Source organism: Mustela nigripes, chromosome 5, assembly GCF_022355385.1.
Source record: "Mustela nigripes isolate SB6536 chromosome 5, MUSNIG.SB6536, whole genome shotgun sequence".
Classification (NCBI taxonomy): Eukaryota; Metazoa; Chordata; class Mammalia; order Carnivora; family Mustelidae; genus Mustela; species Mustela nigripes.
In genome coordinates this window covers 130,240,164-130,253,616 of record NC_081561.1, presented here as the reverse complement: position 1 = coordinate 130,253,616, position 13,453 = coordinate 130,240,164, and positions in this window count along the sequence as shown.

Genomic DNA, 13,453 nt, shown 5'->3' with positions numbered 1-13,453 from the left:
AGAAAGAAAGAAAGAAAGAAAGAAAGAAAGAAAGAAAGAAAGAAAGAAAGAGAAAGGAAAAAAAAAAAAAAACAACCTTAGTGAACTCTCCTACCAGAAAGCACCCTGTGCCCTGTTCATTAGCAAACATAGTGCTATGCCCTGAAATTTTGCCAGTTAGATTAACATTCCCCTATCTTTACAAAAGACTAAAAGAGAATATGAGGAGAAGATTGAGAGCTTTCAACTGGATGTCACTTTTATTGTCACTTAGCATTTGCAGGATAAACTGAGATTGTAGTGGACTACTAATGAGCTATTCGTTTGACATATTAGTTTTCTGAGAAGATGTACATCTTCATCCTGTCTTGGCTGCAAGGAATGTGTTAAACAGAGCTTAGATTGGCATATTTATATTTTCTTCATACTCTATGTTCTTTTACATTTGATTTGTTGAATTTGTAAGGTTAGAAATCTAAAAAGAACTGAACCAGGAAGATCATGGTTCCACACTGGTAGGAATCATAGACAAGCCAGAACGAAACACCACCTGCCAGAGTTACAAAGAAATGATTTCAGAATGACATGAGTCCAAAGGTGAACCAAGGTTTTCTCAGACTATAAATAAAACTCTGCCATGGCTGTATATTCCAGCTGGAAACACTTAGGCTGGACAGCAAATGCAGAGATATGATTGTGTAACCATCCTGAAAGACACTGTCTGCTATGAAGAAGCAGGTCCTTTATATTTGAAATCTCAGTTCCCTCTTGTATAAAGCCCCTGATAAAACAAGCAAGTTCAGGCATTATAATTTAAGTTAACATTGGAAAATCATTTTGTTGAACTACCTGGACCATGTGATTAAGCGTAGACAAATAAGCAAACAAGTACGAGGTCCTTGAACTTCATTCTGTTTTCTAGTGAGATCAAACTAATTTATCTCAATACGTACTGTACCCATAAGAAGCACCATGATTCATCATGGTCAGCCCCAATTTGCTGGCCTCTTCAACACTACATTCTGCAGTTACTTGTACTAAATAACTTTGAGAAACACAAATTCTAAGCAATCAGTAATAGTTCTTCATAAGCCGTTTGTATATCTGAACTACAACTATAACATTTAAAGATATCACTCTGGTGTAGAAAGACATTATTTTTTCCAGAACTAGCATTATACTGAAAAGCCAGATCCCCTGCTGAAGCAAGACAGAAATAATTCTCTTTTGATATCACCATCACCAAAAAAGAAAAGGGGGGGTGGACAGAAAACGTATCTTTCAGAATTTAACATGGAAGTCAACCAAATTAATTTTTAAATATTACTTTATTCTTCCATATGTTGATGGTATAAGTTGCCTGAACTAGTTTTAACACTGAATTGCGATCTCACTCAATCTAACTTGAAAACTTGCTCTCCCATTTTTCCTCTTCATGAGCTTGCTAATTCATCCACACCATAGCACATCAAAACAGTGAGGGGGATTTTTCTTGTTGCCCTGGTATCCATGACTACCATGACCTGGTATCCATGATATCCATGACTATCTTCATAGCTGGGAACAAGAAACATCAAGCTCTTTACCTTAAAAGGAAACTCAGACATGAACTGCCCCACTCATAGTCTGCATACCCTATCCCCACCATACACACACACAGACATACACACACATACAAATATATGCATAAACACACACATTTGTAAATCGAATTAAACAGAAATTTGGGGAAAGAAGAAGGAATTTCCAGACATTTGATTCCCCAATTTTGCAAGATATTTAGTGGGTTTTCCTCCAATTTTCAAGCCAATGGAAGGGATACATATGAGAGAATTTTCTATAGTGACCTTTAGAAGGTGACATTGGCATCTTGTTCTTTAGTGGTACATCAGTTGAAGGGGTAGTTTTCCTTGTCTGTCCCCTATGCCTTATACCAACATCTGGACTTGAGCTGACCTGTTGGTACCTCATCCAAGAGGACAAACTCCTGGGTAAGGAGTCTGGCAGCAAAAGGCTGAGCAGGATAATATTGGGTGTTTGTGTGTGCAAAGGTGAAAACGTTTTGAGACAGAGTTGTAGGAGATCTCCCACCACACACTTGGGAACACCTCATATCCATAACTACCCCCTCCCCCCCCCACTTAATACACTGAAAAACTCCCTTATGTGCCCCAAGAGAGTCAGCATTTGAATGTCTGTCCTCAGAGCCCCTCAGATACTGCCACTGAGCAGTATCAGAGAAAAAGCAGCAACCAGGAGGCAATTCACATGAAACCTTTGGAACCAGGCTGGACACAGAGTAAGCAGCCAACAAACATTGACTATTTTTTCCTTAGAATTCTTCACACTTCTTTCTGAATTGACTCAGAAAGTGTCAAAAGGTAACATTAAATACAATTAATAGGTAATGACTTAAAAGATCTGATACATATGGTGAGATACATAAGGAAATGAGAACTCCTAAAGTATGAGATTTACTATTTCTGCTTGAAATTATGAAGGATATATGTTGTCACCACAAAGTAGAGATCACAGCATATAACACATTAACATTATTAAATGTAAGTTCTATCAGAGTACTTAAAATCACTGCCTTTGAGTATTACTCCCTGGCAAGACTTAAGAAGTATTCAGGAAAAGTTATCTTATTTTTCTCCTAAACCTTACTAGATATTTTGAACAAGCTTGCAACAGAACTTCAGTCGAATCAAATTAGTATGTGTCATAGTAAATTTCACTAATTTGAAAGCTAAAACTTAAGAAAAAATGTTATAATACACTTAGAAATTTTTGAAGAGGTACTTGATTAACAAAATATATCTTTTTTGATCACAAGGAATTATTTTTGTATAATTTTACAAATAAAAATTAATAAAGATGCATTTTAAATCACCTAGCTCATTTCCTCCTATCTTAAATAATGACGTTAAAATAAAAGAGTATTTGAAAACTAGAAAGTAGACACTTTTTCATGTCATATATTTTAACAATGTTATTTTTAAAATATATTAAGAAGAAGACACATATTAATTCTCTCAGGAGTATGTAATAATTTTAATCATCTTTTAATTAAAGTCTGGTCTCACTTAGCTTTTCTAGCCCCATGAGTATTATGTTATTAATTGCTAGCTGAAAGGGTTGTCAATCAATTGGTCTTAATTTCATCATGACACAACACCAAGCAGAGTTGGATCCACTGTCGAATGTCTTAAAATATGTATAAAAGAGTAAGGTCTTTGCTCTAAAATATGGAGTATGACTCATGGCAGCACACCTGAATTGTGGAAGGCATTGAAGATGGGGAGAACAGATAGAGACTCCACTCTGTTAAATCAAATACAGTTTACTTACTAAGGGAATTTGGGGAGAGAATGGAAGTTGAAACTTGAGTACCACAAGACTCTCCAGGGAGATACATGGTTATAGATCCTAGCTTCTGAATAAGGGTTGCATCAGAACTTTTGGAAGCTCCATGGCCCTTGTTAAGCCCTGTCTTACAATTTTAAGTCTCTAGTAGTTCTGCGTGAACACCAGGCTGAATATACCGGAAGGAGTGCTTCATCTGAGCCAGGTGCAGCCCATAAATCTCGGTGTTACGCGATGCTCCTGGACGCAGCACAATAGATCAGCATGAACCCATCCTCATTTATTATCCTTGCCCTCCCCAGGATAACACATCCTAGGCCTTACACTTTCCTGAATTTAGAGATTCAGAACGAGACGAAAGATCGTCTGTGTCTGGGAGATATGCTAACAGACTCTTAGACCCACAATAAAGCTCATAAGCTCCCAAAGAATGTTAATAAATACGTCCCTGGGAATTTTTCCATACACTCCTCATGCTTTGTCTTCCTGGTTGGCTGGGAGAAACTCTGATACACGGAAACTCTGAGATACATTGATATTCTAAGACCGATGAGTTCATTTCATCTACTCATTTATAATTAATAGGGTTTTAAAATTAAATTCTGTTTACATTCTTTCAGAAGCATGACAGTGAAGAAAACCGAAGTGCTGTAAAAATATAAATGACCAGCATTCTGTTTCATTTTTTAAAAGACCTAAATAGGCCACATTTTTCTTGCCAAATGAAGACACAGGCAATGAAAATGAAATTACTCTTCACAGAACCACAAATAACACACAGATACTGCAAGGAATTATTTCAATTGTTATTCTTGAATTTTAATGATCGGAGACATCCTTAAAAGTAGATGCAACTACATTTTAAGGAACTGCCTGTGTGAAACCTCTGTGTGGTAAAATTTCTCATAAGTCATTCACAATTATAAACATTATTGAGAATATTCCTAAATTTTCATCCTGCGGGACAAAAGTATTAAGCACCTCCGACATCAGAAGTCACATGAAATATGATGCATTCACTGTAATTTTCTGTGGAGTCACAGTTCAAGAGCAGTATATTTTTCATCCAAATTCTATCTACCAGAGTTCATTTAATACCATTGTTTGCCACAAAGTTATTATTGGTATCAGTATTCTATAATTTTTTTCATTTGTTTCCATTTTAATTTTTATAAAGAAGATCCTCTTTGGGCTTTGAAGAAGTTCCATCCTGTAAGTCCTCATGACCTGCCTTATGACTGGTTAAAGATTCTGAGGTACAGAACCTTCACTGCCACCACATCCATAATCCCATTATACAAATGCAGCAACACTAAGACAATGGTAGTTCTGAAAGGCAGAAACAGCACTTACAAGCAAATCTCAAATGGTGAAAGAATGAAAACATGGGAGAAAATAAACTCAGTGGAAACATAGTATTTTCCCCGTCTCCTCACAATGTCCTAAAAAAGCTTCTGACAGTCAGCTGATTAACACAAGCTTTGATAATAACTGCCATAGTCACGTGACCCCTGGGAAAAATAACTAGGCTACATATCTAATGAGAAAAGACTAAAAATTGTATCATCTCTTCCTGTTTAGAAACAAAAATAATAGAAATCTCTTCCTTTCCAAAGTTTTCCCAGGTTTTTTTTTTTTTTTTTTTTTGCCATTGAGAAATTCTACATAAGTAAAATATTTATATACATTTTGGGATTGGGTCGGGATTAAGTGAAGAAATTTGAGATAGAACTAGCTATGTGAAAAATTCAGACAACTGTCTAGATGATTATGTACCATACTTAAACTCATTTTGTCTATTTAATCTGGTATGATAAAAGGAGGCGTTCCATGCACAAATGACCAGCATCAGTAGAGTTTCAATATTGGCAATCTTAATCAGGATTTACCAGTTCAGCCTTAGGACACTTAAAGTATTAAGAACCTGATTCTACACAAAAATAAGAAAAAAAGGGGGGGGGTTCTTTTTCCTGGATTAGAATTCTAGATAAGGTAATTTGAAAATTCATTTATAATAAAATCATGTAATTTTATATTAACATAAATTATCTTATTCAAAAAGTAATTATGGTGAAGTTTTAGTCCACATAAGATAGCATAGGATAATTTCTCCCAGCTCTGCCCTGCTAATTACAACTATACACCCTGAAAATAATGCAGAGGAAATCAAAGAAGCCGGAAGGGGTAGAAAGAACTGATTAGAGAAAGCATAGCAACAGGTCATCCTATGACCCCTCACCTATAGAAGAAGGCTATCCCAGTCTATCCAAGCCTTGTGTACCCTGACTCCAACCCAGCAACAGAAAAGCCCAGGTAGATTTATTCCTCTCCTGGATGGAACAGGAGTTCTGTTGGAGACACCAAGCAAGACTGGCAGGACAAGCAGAAGAATTCATCAGGGGCTTTACTGACCAGAAGCACCAACCAAGGGCAGTGCTGTCCTTCCTCATAAGCCTGAGCACAGCCCACCCCAACCCAGAGAGGCTGAGCAGCTGGAGGGCAATGGCAAGAGGAATCCTGCCACAACAGGCAGCAGTACAAGGAGCTTCTTCACCCTCACTGGTTTCATTTCCCCCACCTAAAAATACAAGGTAGCCATGTGGCCTCTGCGGAGGATCTTGCTATAATACATAGTCCAGCCCAGAAAGCATACTTTTCTCCCCTCATAGGCCAGAGACTCTCTTCTCCAGCTAGAGACTCCAGGCAGCTGGGCCTAGAGCACTCCTTCCTCCTTGCCAGGCAACACCAGTGAGAGCCAGTAGGAGCCTCCATGCCACCAGATATACCAAGAAGATCAGAATAATACCATAAAGCCTCTGAAAGTTAAACTGTTGAACCATAGTTCACAAATGTAGGACAAGACCCAAATACCATGCCTAAACAGGGTGACTCTGCTAAAACAAAAGATTTAAATGGGAACCAGAGTATCCTTTTATCCAACCCCTTCCATACTTCACCATGTACCCACTTCAATGGCTTCATCCTTCCAGAATGTTCTAAGAAGTTCTCAATAAGAAGACCCTATCAAAGAAGCCACTTCACTCTATATGGTCTGCACAGATCAGAAAATGTCAGTCTGATGGAAGCTTGAGGGTGGTATACTGAGATCAGCAGAGAAAGGGAAAAAGGGAGGAAAAATCCTTGTCATAAGCCATTGAAAGGGAGATTTTTCTTTCTTATTGTTAAGATCATTTTTCAAATTGACTCTGTCTTGCTATCTAGTCGCCATGCACAAGAGACACTTGGTTTACCTAATTGTGGTAAATTGTATTTTCTTCTTTTTTCTCTTTTCAATAACTTTTGAATAAATGATTCTATTTTTGTGGCTTAAAATTTTATGATTGAAAATCTAGAATCTGTCTATCTCTGAATGCTCTCTTTCTGAATTTAATATTTCCCTATTTCTGAGATGTTTTACACATAAAACCTTTTGTGAAGCAAATACATTTAGCCTATTGAAACATCACTCACAACACAGATAATAGAACATCATTCAGTGTATGGGGAACACCTGATTTCAACAAAGCCAACACATTGTATCATCCAAGAGCAAACTAAGAGGATTTTTATAAGATCTCATACTTTTTTACTGGATGAATTAATTTGAATAGAAGCTTTATCACATCAAGCCAAAAAGGATTTTTTTTCTTTAATGTGTCATGACATTTAATATTTGGTGATTAATTCATTCATCAAAGTGTAGGATAAGCCATTAGCCTCTGTAAACAGTGAGTCATTACACTCGCTTTCACTAGGAATATATACCACCTTGAATTCTAAAAACTCAGTTTTGTGCTCAAAACACTCAATCCCTTCCTTCTTTATCTTAATAAATTATCAAATTACAGGAAATAAGTATACAAAATTTCTACCAAAATGGGAAAATCTCATCTTGAATTTCATATTGAGATTACCGTGAGAACTTAACCTTGTACAAGCATACAAGAATCTGATGGGTGGCAAGGTGCACTAAAAACTTTACCTGAACAGTGATCTGTATGAGATAAAGATGCTTCCCTTTATGTAATTTAATTCACTATGAAATGTGTCGTAAAGAAATACTTAGCAAGATAAAAAGCCTTTAAAATCCCTGAAAAGTTTGCCTCACTGAATGGAAGCTAAGACACCACTTGCTCTATTAATTTATTTCATTTGGAATGTATGATTCAAGAGCAATTGACTCTTCCATAAATTTTATAACTTCAACTTATACCTAAATGACTGTATTAACTTCACTACGTATGTGTGTGTGTCTTTGTGTTGGGGTGGGGGAAAAGAGCCAGCAATAACACCACTACACAAGCAGTTGTAACTACACAATAAAACATTAGAGTCTGCTGCCATAGTGAGTCTGTCTATGTGAGGTGACCACCTGTCTTGACAGACTATCCACAGTCATAAGGTCACAAGTCTGTAATTCAAGTTCATGGAGGCTTTTGTCTGAAGATAGAAAAATAAAGCATGGCGGGCGCCTGGGTGGCTCAGTGGGTTAAGCCGCTGCCTTCTGCTCAGGTCATGATCTCAGGGTCCTGGGATCGAGTCCCGCATCGGGCTCTCTGCTCGGCAGGGAGCCTGCTTCCTCCTCTCTCTCTCTGCCTGCCTCTCTGCCTACTTGTGATCTCTCTCTGTCAAATAAATAAATAAAATCTTTAAAAAAAAAAGAAAGAAAAAAATAAAGAAAAATAAAGCATGGCAAAGGCATGTCTCCACTTTACCCATGGACAGATAGGTGAAGTTTGTGGTTCTAGATCTGGGTTGGCAAGGGCCTTGGCCATTGCCACAAATAAGCAGCATGCCCCTGAACTACTTTAGATTAATTTCACAAAATCCCTGGCACCCTTATGAAATAAAAAGTGCACGTGTATTTTATATTTTGTAATGGTGTCCCGAATGGGTGTACAGTATTTTCTTCTTCGTCCTCCACAATGCCTCTCGTGCGGACAGGTTGTTGGACAGTTGTTTCTCTTACACGTGGAGAGTGAAGATCTTGCCTTTACTCACGAATATACGGGGAGACCAAGGAGCACTCCCACTCTACCAGGATAGGACCAGAGCCCAGTGCTCTGGCATTTGGATGTATGCTTGCTATAATTCCAGACCTTGTGAGTCAGTTTTGGGAGCTCAGTTCTTCATGAAAACAGACCATGTAAAGTTGCTTTATACCTATTTCATCCACAATTTTTCTTCTTAACTGTATCTTCTGGGATACTTTTACTTCTTTTAACAAGAGCAAATAAGCTAAATTTTAGATGTCTGAATTCATATCCCAGCCTTCATCACTTACAGGCTATTTGATCCCAGGTAAGCGACTTCACCAATTTGTGCTTCAATTCTCTGTTTTGTAAAATGGAAATAAAATAGTAATCACCTTATAGATTTTTCTCATGAGAATTAAACCAGGTAAATTATGAGAAATTCTTGGGATTAATCTCACAATAATCAATAACCATTATTATTATCATTTAAATAGGGTGTCAAATCTGACCAATACTGTAAATACTTTGGTGCAAATTAAATAGAGAACCCATAAGGCAAGAGGTTTGCAATCCTAAGTAATTTTCCTATAATAGTTTACTGAAAGATCTTATCATTTCCTATGGATTCAATGCATTAAAAATATTTAAACAATTATTATTTTTAAGGTGGCAAGATAAGTGTCTAATAGCATGAGAATTCTGCATTTTTCCCTCTATCATAAAACCAAAACAACTAAGCATATGCTATATTGTTTGAAATAGTTCCTTTAAAAAGAATTATTAAAATTTGATTCACAGTACATGTGAAAAGAAATAGCAATCACTAAAAACAGCATGATTTTATTAAAAGCAAACAAGTCTGAAAAACAGAACAAGTATGAGGAAACTCAAGCTCAAAAATAACTGAAAGTGGTAAATTATATTGTTCAGGAAATTTCTTTTAAAAGGTTGAGGCTTTTTGTCCCAGATAAATCCTGCCACAGAGCACCGTGAAGCCTCACAGACTGTATATCTTCTTGGTTGTCTCAAGGTATGTGCACACCAAAGTGGGGGTGAATCAGACAACAGCAACACAAATTTTAACAAACACTTGGTCTGTGTTCCCACTGTTACTTAGTCCTGAGAGAAACCCTGTGATAGAAATGATGATCCTAATTGAGAGCTGAAGAAACCTAAATGATTTGTTCAAGGTCATATAGCAGGAACTTGAAGTCAAGTCTGTCTGTATTTAAAGCTTTTCATTTTTTTTTCATTTTTCTTTATTTTTCATTACAACATGATGCTTTTTATATATCATGTTGTCTGGGAAGATTCTATGAATCTCGGAACACTGAAAAATTTTTTTTAAAAACTTTAAAATATAAAATAACTAAAAATAAAATAAAATAAACTGTTTTCCACCAAAAAAAAAGGGAAAAAAAGATTGTAGAATAAATGATTTTTAAAATGTTTCTTGGCATTTAGAATAAGGAGAAGTAATTCCAAACTTGCTTGTCTCTCAAGGATGCTGAAGAGATAGAGCAGAAGAACACTTAGAACTCATGAACCTGAAAATCAAAAAGGCATCATCTTTCATTATAGTCATTAAAAGGGACGTGTGTAAGTGACCTAATGGTATAAATTTGTGAATCTGAAATTGTTTAAATACTATAAACAAAGGATGCTTAATATGGATTGATGCAGGGTGCCTGGGTGGCTTAGTTGGTTCAGCAACTGTCTTCAGCTCAGGTCATGATGCTGGAGTCCTGGGATCGAGTCTGCATCAGGGTCCCTGCTCGGTGGGGAGTCTGCTTCTCTCTCTGACCTTCCCCCCTCATGCTCCCTCTCATTCTCTCTCTCAAATAAAAAAATAAAATCTTTTAAAAATATATGAATTGAACCAAATCTTCAGAAAATTATTTAGGTGAATCAAAGGTCTAACTTTGTAGCACCCAGAGTATGTAGTACTTTTACTGGTGATTTTGATAAGTAAGTTTATGTGTCCTGATTATGTATGAAGATGGTATGACACTGAATGGTGCAAGAACTATATTGTGTGAAACAATTAGAATCCTGAAAATAATTCAACCCATTGGAACATTATAATAGACCTCTTTAAATAAGGTTTAATAATATAAATCTAAAGATTCACTAATTACTCAAGGAAACTGATTTAAAAATTAGAATTTGGGAGACATGACAATTCAAATATAATAACTGAAAATAATTTCAAAAATTTAAAAGTAACTATGCAGCTGAGAGAAATCTGATGTGATCATAGGTTACACTGAAAATATACCAGGCACAATAAGTGGTGATAGTTCTAGTCTTTATATTGACCAAACCATACCTGTATCATTCAGTTATTTGTTTACTTGTCGTAGCATTATTATTCCAACATTCTCAGGAGCAAGACCAGTTATTTAAGGAGGCATGTGCTATATGATAAACACTTGAAAGAACTGAGGTAGCTTATACTGGATGAGGAAACCTAAGGAAAATTACAGTTTTTCTATTTGGGTCTTGTAAGGAGGATGAGTGATTAGAAGCTGTGGAGAAATGGTCTAATTTCCATACAAGATTGAACTATTTACCAATGAAAGCTATTAGAGTGATTAAATGGGCTTACTATGATCATAGAACATCCCAATTCAATGGAAGTATTTAGGAATAGGAGAGTGAGTAAGCAATGCATATCATATTCATTAAGCAGAATTCCACTCAATAATTTAAAAGAAGGATTTACTGGCACATACAGCCACATGAATGAATCTCAAGAACATTATGCTGAATGAAATAAGCAAGACCTAAAATAGGACACACCATGTGATTCCATTGACATTAACTCTGGTCGAGGCAAACATATTCCATTGTGACAAACATCAGAATGGTGGTTGTGTCATGGGGTTTGATAAGGGTGAGAGGAATGGTAGATGTGCCTAACCGGGATGGGCACAGGGGGCATTCTGGGATGATAGCACTGTTCTATCTCTGTGTTGGGAGCCTGTGTCCCACGGGAATGCATATTTACAAAAATCGAGTAAACCGCAATTTTAAGATCTGTTCACTTCATAATGTTTAAACTCTATCTCAGCTTTTGAAACTACGAAGTAAACTCTCTTGGGCATATTTTCCACTCCAGCTGCCACCTGTTTCTCAGAATCCCTTTAGACTAAACGTGAATTTGCTCTTGTCTTCAATTCTTCCCTCGCCTTGTCCCTTGAGCATTCTCCAGTCATGCTTACACCTTCGTCAGTCCACTGAAACTTCTCTTTCCAAAGTCACTGATGACCTCCACTTGAAAAATCCACAGGACAATCCTTACTCCTTGCTTACTTGATCCTCTCCTCACTTGATCCATCCACTGGTGGATCACTCTCTCCTCCTTGAGATTCTCTTTCACTTCATTGTCAGGACAGATTTTATTTGGTTGGCTTTCCTTCCATCTCACTGGCCACTCTTTCCTGACATCTCTTCCTGGATCTGCCACTTCTCCCTGATGTTTAAGTTTTGGGATGTTCAGTTCTTAGACTCTGATTTAACATATTTATGCTCTAAGTGGAAAATGAATACTATGACTTCAAAAGCCAATCTTATAGGCCAGTAATTTCCTAATTTATACTTTTAGCTCTCATCTTTCCCATGAATATCTGACTCTACTACAAAACTGCTTATATAATATTTCTCCATAAAATTGACTCCACAATCTTAAAATTACCAAATGGAATTAACGCTTCCCTATATTCTGCCAAGATCTGTTCCCTTTCAATTTCCTCCATCCTTCTTACATTTTAACCATTTACCAGATTGCTCAACCATATATCACTGGGATTCTTGTGTGGACTTATATTAACCATACACTAGTGATTAAAAAATATTCGTTTGATCTCTGATAGTTATCTCTGAAAGTTATGACTGAATAGGTTGCACATCTGAAGCTGTAAGGAAAGAAGTGAAGCTATATTGAATCAGTCAGATTCACTCTATCAAACCAGGTCAACAATGGGGAAGCTATATCTCAGCAATAGTTCTCTTCTACATTACCCAAAAGTCAAATACACACACACACATACATTTTATTCTATAGGTGAGATTAATCATCTTAATTTCTAAACTTGATTTAGCTTCATAAAACCCCAAAATTCTCCAGTTAGTGATAGATGACTGACTTGAAGGGAGGAAGGGGGATACATTTCACTCTCATAGTTGGGATTCTATTGCCTCATCTTCACTGAAAAAAAAAAAAAAAAAAAATATATATATATATATATATATATATACCCATTCTCAAATGCTCATTTACTGTTGGGCAACATGCTAAATCGTCATGAGTACTGGTAATACAGAATTGAAAGAAATCATTCATTTAAGTAAAATTAATGGGAAATGTACTATTTATGAGGTATTGTTGAGAGTCAGGTATTTTTATTAATATTCTATAGTTTTTGTTCTATGGTTCAAGATAGAATCAGTATTTTGGAACTGCTTTTTTAAGTTGCAAAAGGAGGTCTAAGTGGAGGAACCAAGTAGACTATTAGATATCGAATATATAGTTTGGAACTCAGAATTACCAGTTTGGGAGTGCCTTAGTATGAAGCTCCTGGAATATAAGCCTGAAGCAAAAGCATGTCTCAATATACTTTATTGAAGAAAAAAATCCTTAAAAAATGGCTTGAAACAATAAAGATTACGTGAAACAATAAAACCAGAAAAGGTTATCTTGCTAAGAAAGATACAGAGAGACATAAGAATGATAAAGAAAAAGAAACTGTAGCTTTAACATTCATGAAACAAGAGAGAGGGAGGAACTGGAGTGGAAGTAAGGGAGAATTTGCAAGAAGCCTGCTGACTGAGACACTAAAATCAGTTGGGAATGCTTTGAGTTAGAATTTTAAAAGAGTGCATTGAACTTGCAAGCTGGAGATTATCTTGGTTCCATCTTCTGCTCTGATTCTTCTGACCTTCAGATGAACTCTTCTATCCATAGCGTCATTTCTGCCCATTAAAAACAAATAGAAAAATAAAACAAAGAAAAACAAAATAAACTCAAAACTGCCTTTAATAATGGCAGGTATTATTCTTTTGGTAGCTTTTATAAGTACACTTAAATTTCTGGAAATTTTAACTGCTTGGCTTGGGTCTTCAATTTGCCA